This window comes from Limanda limanda, chromosome 17, assembly GCF_963576545.1.
Source record: "Limanda limanda chromosome 17, fLimLim1.1, whole genome shotgun sequence".
NCBI lineage: Eukaryota > Metazoa > Chordata > Actinopteri > Pleuronectiformes > Pleuronectidae > Limanda > Limanda limanda.
Window position 1 is genome coordinate 2,532,166 of NC_083652.1, and position 14,688 is coordinate 2,546,853.

General features: G+C 42.8%; 10 non-coding genes across 10 annotated transcripts; all 10 read left to right on the top strand.

Annotated features, from left to right (window-relative positions):
- The first annotated feature begins 44 nt into the window (after window positions 1-44).
- On the top strand, window positions 45-126 carry trnas-gcu (transfer RNA serine (anticodon GCU)). Its single transcript has one exon. It is a non-coding gene; the product is annotated as a tRNA-Ser (tRNA).
- A 1,455-nt stretch (window positions 127-1,581) lies between these two features.
- Window positions 1,582-1,663, top strand: trnas-gcu (transfer RNA serine (anticodon GCU)). The gene has a single exon. It is a non-coding gene; the product is annotated as a tRNA-Ser (tRNA).
- Window positions 1,664-3,118: 1,455 nt separating this feature from the next.
- On the top strand, window positions 3,119-3,200 carry trnas-gcu (transfer RNA serine (anticodon GCU)). The gene has a single exon. It is a non-coding gene; the product is annotated as a tRNA-Ser (tRNA).
- Window positions 3,201-4,655: 1,455 nt separating this feature from the next.
- On the top strand, window positions 4,656-4,737 carry trnas-gcu (transfer RNA serine (anticodon GCU)). Its single transcript has one exon. It is a non-coding gene; the product is annotated as a tRNA-Ser (tRNA).
- Window positions 4,738-6,192: 1,455 nt separating this feature from the next.
- trnas-gcu (transfer RNA serine (anticodon GCU)) lies at window positions 6,193-6,274 on the top strand. The gene has a single exon. It is a non-coding gene; the product is annotated as a tRNA-Ser (tRNA).
- A 1,455-nt stretch (window positions 6,275-7,729) lies between these two features.
- trnas-gcu (transfer RNA serine (anticodon GCU)) lies at window positions 7,730-7,811 on the top strand. Its single transcript has one exon. It is a non-coding gene; the product is annotated as a tRNA-Ser (tRNA).
- A 1,455-nt stretch (window positions 7,812-9,266) lies between these two features.
- On the top strand, window positions 9,267-9,348 carry trnas-gcu (transfer RNA serine (anticodon GCU)). The gene has a single exon. It is a non-coding gene; the product is annotated as a tRNA-Ser (tRNA).
- A 1,454-nt stretch (window positions 9,349-10,802) lies between these two features.
- trnas-gcu (transfer RNA serine (anticodon GCU)) lies at window positions 10,803-10,884 on the top strand. The gene has a single exon. It is a non-coding gene; the product is annotated as a tRNA-Ser (tRNA).
- Window positions 10,885-12,339: 1,455 nt separating this feature from the next.
- Window positions 12,340-12,421, top strand: trnas-gcu (transfer RNA serine (anticodon GCU)). Its single transcript has one exon. It is a non-coding gene; the product is annotated as a tRNA-Ser (tRNA).
- A 1,455-nt stretch (window positions 12,422-13,876) lies between these two features.
- On the top strand, window positions 13,877-13,958 carry trnas-gcu (transfer RNA serine (anticodon GCU)). The gene has a single exon. It is a non-coding gene; the product is annotated as a tRNA-Ser (tRNA).
- The last annotated feature ends 730 nt before the right edge of the window (window positions 13,959-14,688 follow it).

Here is a 14,688-nt window from a genome sequence, read left to right on the forward strand (position 1 = left end):
CAGGAAAAATTTCAATTTGAGGAGATAAACTTACCTCTGAATAGGACGAGGTGGCCGAGTGGTCAAGGCGATGGACTGCTAATCCGTTGTGCTCTGCACGCGTGGGTTCGAATCCCATCCTCGTCGCACCCAAGTTTACACAATATTGTTCTCTAATTGACTCCTTCAGCGTACTCTGCTGCATAAGATCATTATCTCAAATGCTGTATTCTTGTCTCGTGTACTGACAAAAACGCTTACTAAGACTATCAACCAGGTGATTTAACATTGTAACCTGTTCTGAATGTCTTACCAACTTGAAATGACAGATTAGAAACAGATTATTGTGGAAAATATGATCATTCAGTGAGTGTCTAAGTATGGTGATAAGCCACCATGTGCTGTCAAGAAAAACCTCCTTCCTACTTGGCGGTGGCTCTATAACTCTCTGAACCATGCTGGAAGGAACACCATTTTTCTGTATAATATCAGTCCATGGCATAAAAACAAGGAAATCTATCATTTTTTAGAAGGGGACTTTGTCAAACTGAATTTCAAAACTTTCTCTACCAGACTTAAATCAAGAAATAACAAATTTTCTGGAGAATGTGGGCATCGATCCCACTACTTCTCGCATGCTAAGCGAGCGCTCTACCATTTGAGCTAATTCCCCATCTACTGAGATCTCTGTAAATCACTCACTTGGCCAGTCTCCCCTTAGGGCCTGTGATGAGAGACTTCATTCATTTGTCTAGGCAATGTGATACATTTTAGGACAGAACATACATGCTGAGCAGGTTGTGAGGTCTTGCCACAGAAACCACCCTTTAACAGGGGGATTAGCTCAAATGGTTGAGCGCTCGCTTTGCACGTGAGAGGTAGTGGGATCGATGCCCACATTCTCCACTATTGAACCCTCAACTGCTTCTTGTGAGTGACATCTATTTACTTCTACCTCAAGATGAAACTTCTCGGTATCAAACCTCTGCACACAGCTGTGCATAGTCTTGCTTTGGTTTCTTGAAAACCTGTCAAGTCTCTTTCCAGATCCTCTTTAAGTTCTAACTTAGTAGTGGGACGCGAGAGGTATTTCCACTCTCTGGCCCTTTGCATATCTTCACATTGCGTGTAACCCTAATGACTCACACTATAGTGAGGTGCCAAACACACCTTGACTCAAGAGGTCCCACACCCCACCAGTTTGTGGGGGGTTAAACAACCTGCATGTTTAACACAACAACTCTGCGTATAGGTGAAGATCCTAGAGAGATTAATTACCTGAAACCTCCCACAAGTCTTTTGGATTTAAAGAAGCCTCTTGGACGACCAGTGTAGCATCTTCAAGAAACACAAGCAAGGCCAGTTGCCTATGTGAGCAGGTACAAAACCAGAAAACATTAGTTAGAGTCCTGTAGTCCCCTAAATTGGTCTCCAGTAAAGAAATGATAACCAACTGTGGTCTGCACGCATGGGTTAGAAACCTTTTTTGTCAGCAATAGTTTTATCTTCTTCTGGGGTCCACAGCCCCTTGTCACCATTGTAACAACTCTCTTTAGAACAGGAAAAATTTCAATTTGAGGAGATAAACTTACCTCTGAATAGGACGAGGTGGCCGAGTGGTCAAGGCGATGGACTGCTAATCCATTGTGCTCTGCACGCGTGGGTTCGAATCCCATCCTCGTCGCAGCCAAGTTTACACAATATTGTTCTCTAATTGACTCCTTCAGCTTACTCTGCTGCATAAGATCATTATCTCAAATGCTGTATTCTTGTCTCGTGTACTGACAAAAACGCTTACTAAGACTATCAACCAGGTGATTTAACATTGTAACCTGTTCTGAATGTCTTACCAACTTGAAATGACAGATTAGAAACAGATTATTGTGGAAAATATGATCATTCAGTGAGTGTCTAAGTATGGTGATAAGCCACCATGTGCTGTCAAGAAAAACCTCCTTCCTACTTGGCGGTGGCTCTATAACTCTCTGAACCATGCTGGAAGGAACACCATTTTTCTGTATAATATCAGTCCATGGCATAAAAACAAGGAAATCTATCATTTTTTAGAAGGGGACTTTGTCAAACTGAATTTCAAAACTTTCTCTACAAGACTTAAATCAAGATATAACAAATTTTCTGGAGAATGTGGGCATCGATCCCACTACTTCTCGCATGCTAAGCGAGCGCTCTACCATTTGAGCTAATTCCCCATCTACTGAGATCTCTGTAAATCACTCACTTGGCCAGTCTCCCCTTAGGGCCTGTGATGAGAGACTTCATTCATTTGTCTAGGCAATGTGATACATTTTAGGACAGAACATACATGCTGAGCAGGTTGTGAGGTCTTGCCACAGAAACCACCCTTTCACAGGGGGATTAGCTCAAATGGTAGAGCGCTCGCTTTGCATGTGAGAGGTAGTGGGATCGATGCCCACATTCTCCACTATTGAACCCTCAACTGCTTCTTGTGAGTGACATCTATTTACTTCTACCTCAAGATGAAACTTCTCGGTATCAAACCTCTGCACACAGCTGTGCATAGTCTTGCTTTGGTTTCTTGAAAACCTGTCAAGTCTCTTTCCAGATCCTCTTTAAGTTCTAACTTAGTAGTGGGACGCGAGAGGTATTTCCACTCTCTGGCCCTTTGCATATCTTCACATTGCGTGTAACCCTAATGACTCACACTATAGTGAGGTGCTAAACACACCTTGACTCAAGAGGTCCCACACCCCACCAGTTTGTGGGGGGTTAAACAACCTGCATGTTTAACACAACAACTCTGCGTATAGGTGAAGATCCTAGAGAGATTAATTACCTGATACCTCCCACAAGTCTTTTGGATTTAAAGAAGCCTCTTGGACGACCAGTGTAGCATCTTCAAGAAACACAAGCAAGGCCAGTTGCCTATGTGAGCAGGTACAAAACCAGAAAACATTAGTTAGAGTCCTGTAGGCCCCTAAATTGGTCTCCAGTAAAGAAATGATAACCAACTGTGGTCTGCACGCATGGGTTAGAAACCTTTTTTGTCAGCAATAGTTTTATCTTCTTCTGGGGTCCACAGCCCCTTGTCACCATTGTAACAACTCTCTTTAGAACAGGAAAAATTTCAATTTGAGGAGATAAACTTACCTCTGAATAGGACGAGGTGGCCGAGTGGTCAAGGCGATGGACTGCTAATCCATTGTGCTCTGCACGCGTGGGTTCGAATCCCATCCTCGTCGCAGCCAAGTTTACACAATATTGTTCTCTAATTGACTCCTTCAGCGTACTCTGCTGCATAAGATCATTATCTCAAATGCTGTATTCTTGTCTCGTGTACTGACAAAAACGCTTACTAAGACTATCAACCAGGTGATTTAACATTGTAACCTGTTCTGAATGTCTTACCAACTTGAAATGACAGATTAGAAACAGATTATTGTGGAAAATATGATCATTCAGTGAGTGTCTAAGTATGGTGATAAGCCACCATGTGCTGTCAAGAAAAACCTCCTTCCTACTTGGCGGTGGCTCTATAACTCTCTGAACCATGCTGGAAGGAACACCATTTTTCTGTATAATATCAGTCCATGGCATAAAAACAAGGAAATCTATCATTTTTTAGAAGGGGACTTTGTCAAACTGAATTTCAAAACTTTCTCTACCAGACTTAAATCAAGAAATAACAAATTTTCTGGAGAATGTGGGCATCGATCCCACTACTTCTCGCATGCTAAGCGAGCGCTCTACCATTTGAGCTAATTCCCCATCTCCTGAGATCTCTGTAAATCACTCACTTGGCCAGTCTCCCCTTAGGGCCTGTGATGAGAGACTTCATTCATTTGTCTAGGCAATGTGATACATTTTAGGACAGAACATACATGCTGAGCAGGTTGTGAGGACTTGCCACAGAAACCACCCTTTCACAGGGGGATTAGCTCAAATGGTAGAGCGCGCGCTTTGCATGTGAGAGGTAGTGGGATCGATGCCCACATTCTCCACTATTGAACCCTCAATTGCTTCTTGTGAGTGACATCTATTTACTTCTACCTCAAGATGAAACTTCTCGGTATCAAACCTCTGCACACAGCTGTGCATAGTCTTGCTTTGGTTTCTTGAAAACCTGTCAAGTCTCTTTCCAGATCCTCTTTAAGTTCTAACTTAGTAGTGGGACGCGAGAGGTATTTCCACTCTCTGGCCCTTTGCATATCTTCACATTGCGTGTAACCCTAATGACTCACACTATAGTGAGGTGCTAAACACACCTTGACTCAAGAGGTCCCACACCCCACCAGTTTGTGGGGGGTTAAACAACCTGCATGTTTAACACAACAACTCTGCGTATAGGTGAAGATCCTAGAGAGATTAATTACCTGAAACCTCCCACAAGTCTTTTGGATTTAAAGAAGCCTCTTGGACGACCAGTGTAGCATCTTCAAGAAACACAAGCAAGGCCAGTTGCCTATGTGAGCAGGTACAAAACCAGAAAACATTAGTTAGAGTCCTGTAGTCCCCTAAATTGGTCTCCAGTAAAGAAATGATAACCAACTGTGGTCTGCACGCATGGGTTAGAAACCTTTTTTGTCAGCAATAGTTTCATCTTCTTCTGGGGTCCACAGCCCCTTGTCACCATTGTAACAACTCTCTTTAGAACAGGAAAAATTTCAATTTGAGGAGATAAACTTACCTCTGAATAGGACGAGGTGGCCGAGTGGTCAAGGCGATGGACTGCTAATCCGTTGTGCTCTGCACGCGTGGGTTCGAATCCCATCCTCGTCGCACCCAAGTTTACACAATATTGTTCTCTAATTGACTCCTTCAGCGTACTCTGCTGCATAAGATCATTATCTCAAATGCTGTATACTTGTCTCGTGTACTGACAAAAACGCTTACTAAGACTATCAACCAGGTGATTTAACATTGTAACCTGTTCTGAATGTCTTACCAACTTGAAATGACAGATTAGAAACAGATTATTGTGGAAAATATGATCATTCAGTGAGTGTCTAAGTATGGTGATAAGCCACCATGTGCTGTCAAGAAAAACCTCCTTCCTACTTGGCGGTGGCTCTATAACTCTCTGAACCATGCTGGAAGGAACACCATTTTTCTGTATAATATCAGTCCATGGCATAAAAACAAGGAAATCTATCATTTTTTAGAAGGGGACTTTGTCAAACTGAATTTCAAAACTTTCTCTACCAGACTTAAATCAAGAAATAACAAATTTTCTGGAGAATGTGGGCATCGATCCCACTACTTCTCGCATGCTAAGCGAGCGCTCTACCATTTGAGCTAATTCCCCATCTACTGAGATCTCTGTAAATCACTCACTTGCCCAGTCTCCCCTTAGGGCCTGTGATGAGAGACTTCATTCATTTGTCTAGGCAATGTGATACATTTTAGGACAGAACATACATGCTGAGCAGGTTGTGAGGTCTTGCCACAGAAACCACCCTTTCACAGGGGGATTAGCTCAAATGGTATAGCGCTCGCTTTGCACGTGAGAGGTAGTGGGATCGATGCCCACATTCTCCACTATTGAACCCTCAACTGCTTCTTGTGAGTGACATCTATTTACTTCTACCTCAAGATGAAACTTCTCGGTATCAAACCTCTGCACACAGCTGTGCATAGTCTTGCTTTGGTTTCTTGAAAACCTGTCAAGTCTCTTTCCAGATCCTCTTTAAGTTCTAACTTAGTAGTGGGACGCGAGAGGTATTTCCACTCTCTGGCCCTTTGCATATCTTCACATTGCGTGTAACCCTAATGACTCACACTATAGTGAGGTGCTAAACACACCTTGACTCAAGAGGTCCCACACCCCACCAGTTTGTGGGGGGTTAAACAACCTGCATGTTTAACACAACAACTCTGCGTATAGGTGAAGATCCTAGAGAGATTAATTACCTGAAACCTCCCACAAGTCTTTTGGATTTAAAGAAGCCTCTTGGACGACCAGTGTAGCATCTTCAAGAAACACAAGCAAGGCCAGTTGCCTATGTGAGCAGGTACAAAACCAGAAAACATTAGTTAGAGTCCTGTAGGCCCCTAAATTGGTCTCCAGTAAAGAAATGATAACCAACTGTGGTCTGCACGCATGGGTTAGAAACCTTTTTTGTCAGCAATAGTTTTATCTTCTTCTGGGGTCCACAGCCCCTTGTCACCATTGTAACAACTCTCTTTAGAACAGGAAAAATTTCAATTTGAGGAGATAAACTTACCTCTGAATAGGACGAGGTGGCCGAGTGGTCAAGGCGATGGACTGCTAATCCATTGTGCTCTGCACGCGTGGGTTCGAATCCCATCCTCGTCGCAGCCAAGTTTACACAATATTGTTCTCTAATTGACTCCTTCAGCTTACTCTGCTGCATAAGATCATTATCTCAAATGCTGTATTCTTGTCTCGTGTACTGACAAAAACGCTTACTAAGACTATCAACCAGGTGATTTAACATTGTAACCTGTTCTGAATGTCTTACCAACTTGAAATGACAGATTAGAAACAGATTATTGTGGAAAATATGATCATTCAGTGAGTGTCTAAGTATGGTGATAAGCCACCATGTGCTGTCAAGAAAAACCTCCTTCCTACTTGGCGGTGGCTCTATAACTCTCTGAACCATGCTGGAAGGAACACCATTTTTCTGTATAATATCAGTCCATGGCATAAAAACAAGGAAATCTATCATTTTTTAGAAGGGGACTTTGTCAAACTGAATTTCAAAACTTTCTCTACAAGACTTAAATCAAGATATAACAAATTTTCTGGAGAATGTGGGCATCGATCCCACTACTTCTCGCATGCTAAGCGAGCGCTCTACCATTTGAGCTAATTCCCCATCTACTGAGATCTCTGTAAATCACTCACTTGGCCAGTCTCCCCTTAGGGCCTGTGATGAGAGACTTCATTCATTTGTCTAGGCAATGTGATACATTTTAGGACAGAACATACATGCTGAGCAGGTTGTGAGGTCTTGCCACAGAAACCACCCTTTCACAGGGGGATTAGCTCAAATGGTAGAGCGCTCGCTTTGCATGTGAGAGGTAGTGGGATCGATGCCCACATTCTCCACTATTGAACCCTCAACTGCTTCTTGTGAGTGACATCTATTTACTTCTACCTCAAGATGAAACTTCTCGGTATCAAACCTCTGCACACAGCTGTGCATAGTCTTGCTTTGGTTTCTTGAAAACCTGTCAAGTCTCTTTCCAGATCCTCTTTAAGTTCTAACTTAGTAGTGGGACGCGAGAGGTATTTCCACTCTCTGGCCCTTTGCATATCTTCACATTGCGTGTAACCCTAATGACTCACACTATAGTGAGGTGCTAAACACACCTTGACTCAAGAGGTCCCACACCCCACCAGTTTGTGGGGGGTTAAACAACCTGCATGTTTAACACAACAACTCTGCGTATAGGTGAAGATCCTAGAGAGATTAATTACCTGAAACCTCCCACAAGTCTTTTGGATTTAAAGAAGCCTCTTGGACGACCAGTGTAGCATCTTCAAGAAACACAAGCAAGGCCAGTTGCCTATGTGAGCAGGTACAAAACCAGAAAACATTAGTTAGAGTCCTGTAGGCCCCTAAATTGGTCTCCAGTAAAGAAATGATAACCAACTGTGGTCTGCACGCATGGGTTAGAAACCTTTTTTGTCAGCAATAGTTTTATCTTCTTCTGGGGTCCACAGCCCCTTGTCACCATTGTAACAACTCTCTTTAGAACAGGAAAAATTTCAATTTGAGGAGATAAACTTACCTCTGAATAGGACGAGGTGGCCGAGTGGTCAAGGCGATGGACTGCTAATCCATTGTGCTCTGCACGCGTGGGTTCGAATCCCATCCTCGTCGCAGCCAAGTTTACACAATATTGTTCTCTAATTGACTCCTTCAGCGTACTCTGCTGCATAAGATCATTATCTCAAATGCTGTATTCTTGTCTCGTGTACTGACAAAAACGCTTACTAAGACTATCAACCAGGTGATTTAACATTGTAACCTGTTCTGAATGTCTTACCAACTTGAAATGACAGATTAGAAACAGATTATTGTGGAAAATATGATCATTCAGTGAGTGTCTAAGTATGGTGATAAGCCACCATGTGCTGTCAAGAAAAACCTCCTTCCTACTTGGCGGTGGCTCTATAACTCTCTGAACCATGCTGGAAGGAACACTATTTTTCTGTATAATATCAGTCCATGGCATAAAAACAAGGAAATCTATCATTTTTTAGAAGGGGACTTTGTCAAACTGAATTTCAAAACTTTCTCTACCAGACTTAAATCAAGAAATAACAAATTTTCTGGAGAATGTGGGCATCGATCCCACTACTTCTCACATGCTAAGCGAGCGCTCTACCATTTGAGCTAATTCCCCATCTACTGAGATCTCTGTAAATCACTCACTTGGCCAGTCTCCCCTTAGGGCCTGTGATGAGAGACTTCATTCATTTGTCTAGGCAATGTGATACATTTTAGGACAGAACATACATGCTGAGCAGGTTGTGAGGTCTTGCCACAGAAACCACCCTTTCACAGGGGGATTAGCTCAAATGGTAGAGCGCTCGCTTTGCATGTGAGAGGTAGTGGGATCGATGCCCACATTCTCCACTATTGAACCCTCAACTGCTTCTTGTGAGTGACATCTATTTACTTCTACCTCAAGATGAAACTTCTCGGTATCAAACCTCTGCACACAGCTGTGCATAGTCTTGCTTTGGTTTCTTGAAAACCTGTCAAGTCTCTTTCCAGATCCTCTTTAAGTTCTAACTTAGTAGTGGGACGCGAGAGGTATTTCCACTCTCTGGCCCTTTGCATATCTTCACATTGCGTGTAACCCTAATGACTCACACTATAGTGAGGTGCTAAACACACCTTGACTCAAGAGGTCCCACACCCCACAAGTTTGTGGGGGGTTAAACAACCTGCATGTTTAACACAACAACTCTGCGTATAGGTGAAGATCCTAGAGAGATTAATTACCTGAAACCTCCCACAAGTCTTTTGGATTTAAAGAAGCCTCTTGGACGACCAGTGTAGCATCTTCAAGAAACACAAGCAAGGCCAGTTGCCTATGTGAGCAGGTACAACACCAGAAAACATTAGTTAGAGTCCTGTAGTCCCCTAAATTGGTCTCCAGTAAAGAAATGATAACCAACTGTGGTCTGCACGCATGGGTTAGAAACCTTTTTTGTCAGCAATAGTTTTATCTTCTTCTGGGGTCCACAGCCCCTTGTCACCATTGTAACAACTCTCTTTAGAACAGGAAAAATTTCAATTTGAGGAGATAAACTTACCTCTGAATAGGACGAGGTGGCCGAGTGGTCAAGGCGATGGACTGCTAATCTATTGTGCTCTGCACGCGTGGGTTCGAATCCCATCCTCGTCGCAGCCAAGTTTACACAATATTGTTCTCTAATTGACTCCTTCAGCGTTCTCTGCTGCATAAGATCATTATCTCAAATGCTGTATTCTTGTCTCGTGTACTGACAAAAACGCTTACTAAGACTATCAACCAGGTGATTTAACATTGTAACCTGTTCTGAATGTCTTACCAACTTGAAATGACAGATTAGAAACAGATTATTGTGGAAAATATGATCATTCAGTGAGTGTCTAAGTATGGTGATAAGCCACCATGTGCTGTCAAGAAAAACCTCCTTCCTACTTGGCGGTGGCTCTATAACTCTCTGAACCATGCTGGAAGGAACACCATTTTTCTGTATAATATCAGTCCATGGCATAAAAACAAGGAAATCTATCATTTTTTAGAAGGGGACTTTGTCAAACTGAATTTCAAAACTTTCTCTACCAGACTTAAATCAAGAAATAACAAATTTTCTGGAGAATGTGGGCATCGATCCCACTACTTCTCGCATGCTAAGCGAGCGCTCTACCATTTGAGCTAATTCCCCATCTCCTGAGATCTCTGTAAATCACTCACTTGGCCAGTCTCCCCTTAGGGCCTGTGATGAGAGACTTCATTCATTTGTCTAGGCAATGTGATACATTTTAGGACAGAACATACATGCTGAGCAGGTTGTGAGGACTTGCCACAGAAACCACCCTTTCACAGGGGGATTAGCTCAAATGGTAGAGCGCGCGCTTTGCATGTGAGAGGTAGTGGGATCGATGCCCACATTCTCCACTATTGAACCCTCAATTGCTTCTTGTGAGTGACATCTATTTACTTCTACCTCAACATGAAACTTCTCGGTATCAAACCTCTGCACACAGCTGTGCATAGTCTTGCTTTGGTTTCTTGAAAACCTGTCAAGTCTCTTTCCAGATCCTCTTTAAGTTCTAACTTAGTAGTGGGACGCGAGAGGTATTTCCACTCTCTGGCCCTTTGCATATCTTCACATTGCGTGTAACCCTAATGACTCACACTATAGTGAGGTGCTAAACACACCTTGACTCAAGAGGTCCCACACCCCACCAGTTTGTGGGGGGTTAAACAACCTGCATGTTTAACACAACAACTCTGCGTATAGGTGAAGATCCTAGAGAGATTAATTACCTGAAACCTCCCACAAGTCTTTTGGATTTAAAGAAGCCTCTTGGACGACCAGTGTAGCATCTTCAAGAAACACAAGCAAGGCCAGTTGCCTATGTGAGCAGGTACAAAACCAGAAAACATTAGTTAGAGTCCTGTAGTCCCCTAAATTGGTCTCCAGTAAAGAAATGATAACCAACTGTGGTCTGCACGCATGGGTTAGAAACCTTTTTGTCAGCAATAGTTTTATCTTCTTCTGGGGTCCACAGCCCCTTGTCACCATTGTAACAACTCTCTTTAGAACAGGAAAAATTTCAATTTGAGGAGATAAACTTACCTCTGAATAAGACGAGGTGGCCGAGTGGTCAAGCCGATGGACTGCTAATCCGTTGTGCTCTGCATGCGTGGGTTCGAATCCCATCCTCGTCGCAGCCAAGTTTACACAATATTGTTCTCTAATTGACTCCTTCAGCTTACTCTGCTGCATAAGATCATTATCTCAAATGCTGTATTCTTGTCTCGTGTACTGACAAAAACGCTTACTAAGACTATCAACCAGGTGATTTAACATTGTAACCTGTTCTGAATGTCTTACCAACTTGAAATGACAGATTAGAAACAGATTATTGTGGAAAATATGATCATTCAGTGAGTGTCTAAGTATGGTGATAAGCCACCATGTGCTGTCAAGAAAAACCTCCTTCCTACTTGGCGGTGGCTCTATAACTCTCTGAACCATGCTGGAAGGAACACCATTTTTCTGTATAATATCAGTCCATGGCATAAAAACAAGGAAATCTATCATTTTTTAGAAGGGGACTTTGTCAAACTGAATTTCAAAACTTTCTCTACCAGACTTAAATCAAGAAATAACAAATTTTCTGGAGAATGTGGGCATCGATCCCACTACTTCTCGCATGCTAAGCGAGCGCTCTACCATTTGAGCTAATTCCCCATCTACTGAGATCTCTGTAAATCACTCACTTGGCCAGTCTCCCCTTAGGGCCTGTGATGAGAGACTTCATTCATTTGTCTAGGCAATGTGATACATTTTAGGACAGAACATACATGCTGAGCAGGTTGTGAGGTCTTGCCACAGAAACCACCCTTTCACAGGGGGATTAGCTCAAATGGTAGAGCGCTCGCTTTGCATGTGAGAGGTAGTGGGATCGATGCCCACATTCTCCACTATTGAACCCTCAACTGCTTCTTGTGAGTGACATCTATTTACTTCTACCTCAAGATGAAACTTCTCGGTATCAAACCTCTGCACACAGCTGTGCATAGTCTTGCTTTGGTTTCTTGAAAACCTGTCAAGTCTCTTTCCAGATCCTCTTTAAGTTCTAACTTAGTAGTGGGACGCGAGAGGTATTTCCACTCTCTGGCCCTTTGCATATCTTCACATTGCGTGTAACCCTAATGACTCACACTATAGTGAGGTGCTAAACACACCTTGACTCAAGAGGTCCCACACCCCACCAGTTTGTGGGGGGTTAAACAACCTGCATGTTTAACACAACAACTCTGCGTATAGGTGAAGATCCTAGAGAGATTAATTACCTGAAACCTCCCACAAGTCTTTTGGATTTAAAGAAGCCTCTTGGACGACCAGTGTAGCATCTTCAAGAAACACAAGCAAGGCCAGTTGCCTATGTGAGCAGGTACAAAACCAGAAAACATTAGTTAGAGTCCTGTAGGCCCCTAAATTGGTCTCCAGTAAAGAAATGATAACCAACTGTGGTCTGCACGCATGGGTTAGAAACCTTTTTTGTCAGCAATAGTTTTATCTTCTTCTGGGGTCCACAGCCCCTTGTCACCATTGTAACAACTCTCTTTAGAACAGGAAAAATTTCAATTTGAGGCGATAAACTTACCTCTGAATAGGACGAGGTGGCCGAGTGGTCAAGGCGATGGACTGCTAATCCATTGTGCTCTGCACGCGTGGGTTCGAATTCCATCCTCGGCGCAGCCAAGTTTACACAATATTGTTCTCTAATTGACTCCTTCAGCGTACTCTGCTGCATAAGATCATTATCTCAAATGCTGTATTCTTGTCTCGTGTACTGACAAAAACGCTTACTAAGACTATCAACCAGGTGATTTAACATTGTAACCTGTTCTGAATGTCTTACCAACTTGAAATGACAGATTAGAAACAGATTATTGTGGAAAATATGATCATTCAGTGAGTGTCTAAGTATGGTGATAAGCCACCATGTGCTGTCAAGAAAAACCTCCTTCCTACTTGGCGGTGGCTCTATAACTCTCTGAACCATGCTGGAAGGAACACCATTTTTCTGTATAATATCAGTCCATGGCATAAAAACAAGGAAATCTATCATTTTTTAGAAGGGGACTTTGTCAAACTGAATTTCAAAACTTTCTCTACCAGACTTAAATCAAGAAATAACAAATTTTCTGGAGAATGTGGGCATCGATCCCACTACTTCTCACATGCTAAGCGAGCGCTCTACCATTTGAGCTAATTCCCCATCTACTGAGTTCTCTGTAAATCACTCACTTGGCCAGTCTCCCCTTAGGGCCTGTGATGAGAGACTTCATTCATTTGTCTAGGCAATGTGATACATTTTAGGACAGAACATACATGCTGAGCAGGTTGTGAGGTCTTGCCACAGAAACCACCCTTTCACAGGGGGATTAGCTCAAATGGTAGAGCGCTCGCTTTGCATGTGAGAGGTAGTGGGATCGATGCCCACATTCTCCACTATTGAACCCTCAACTGCTTCTTGTGAGTGACATCTATTTACTTCTACCTCAAGATGAAACTTCTCGGTATCAAACCTCTGCACACAGCTGTGCATAGTCTTGCTTTGGTTTCTTGAAAACCTGTCAAGTCTCTTTCCAGATCCTCTTTAAGTTCTAACTTAGTAGTGGGACGCGAGAGGTATTTCCACTCTCTGGCCCTTTGCATATCTTCACATTGCGTGTAACCCTAATGACTCACACTATAGTGAGGTGCTAAACACACCTTGACTCAAGAGGTCCCACACCCCACCAGTTTGTGGGGGGTTAAACAACCTGCATGTTTAACACAACAACTCTGCGTATAGGTGAAGATCCTAGAGAGATTCATTACCTGAAACCTCCCACAAGTCTTTTGGATTTAAAGAAGCCTCTTGGACGACCAGTGTAGCATCTTCAAGAAACACAAGCAAGGCCAGTTGCCTATGTGAGCAGGTACAACACCAGAAAACATTAGTTAGAGTCCTGTAGTCCCCTAAATTGGTCTCCAGTAAAGAAATGATAACCAACTGTGGTCTGCACGCATGGGTTAGAAACCTTTTTTGTCAGCAATAGTTTTATCTTCTTCTGGGGTCCACAGCCCCTTGTCACCATTGTAACAACTCTCTTTAGAACAGGAAAAATTTCAATTTGAGGAGATAAACTTACCTCTGAATAGGACGAGGTGGCCGAGTGGTCAAGGCGATGGACTGCTAATCCGTTGTGCTCTGCACGCGTGGGTTCGAATCCCATCCTCGTCGCAGCCAAGTTTACACAATATTGTTCTCTAATTGACTCCTTCAGCGTTCTCTGCTGCATAAGATCATTATCTCAAATGCTGTATTCTTGTCTCGTGTACTGACAAAAACGCTTACTAAGACTATCAACCAGGTGATTTAACATTGTAACCTGTTCTGAATGTCTTACCAACTTGAAATGACAGATTAGAAACAGATTATTGTGGAAAATATGATCATTCAGTGAGTGTCTAAGTATGGTGATAAGCCACCATGTGCTGTCAAGAAAAACCTCCTTCCTACTTGGCGGTGGCTCTATAACTCTCTGAACCATGCTGGAAGGAACACCATTTTTCTGTATAATATCAGTCCATGGCATAAAAACAAGGAAATCTATCATTTTTTAGAAGGGGACTTTGTCAAACTGAATTTCAAAACTTTCTCTACCAGACTTAAATCAAGAAATAACAAATTTTCTGGAGAATGTGGGCATCGATCCCACTACTTCTCGCATGCTAAGCGAGCGCTCTACCATTTGAGCTAATTCCCCATCTACTGAGATCTCTGTAAATCACTCACTTGGCCAGTCTCCCCTTAGGGCCTGTGATGAGAGACTTCATTCATTTGTCTAGGCAATGTGATACATTTTAGGACAGAACATACATGCTGAGCAGGTTGTGAGGTCTTGCCACAGAAACCACCCTTTCACAGGGGGATTAGCTCAAATGGTAGAGCGCTCGCTTTGCATGTGAGA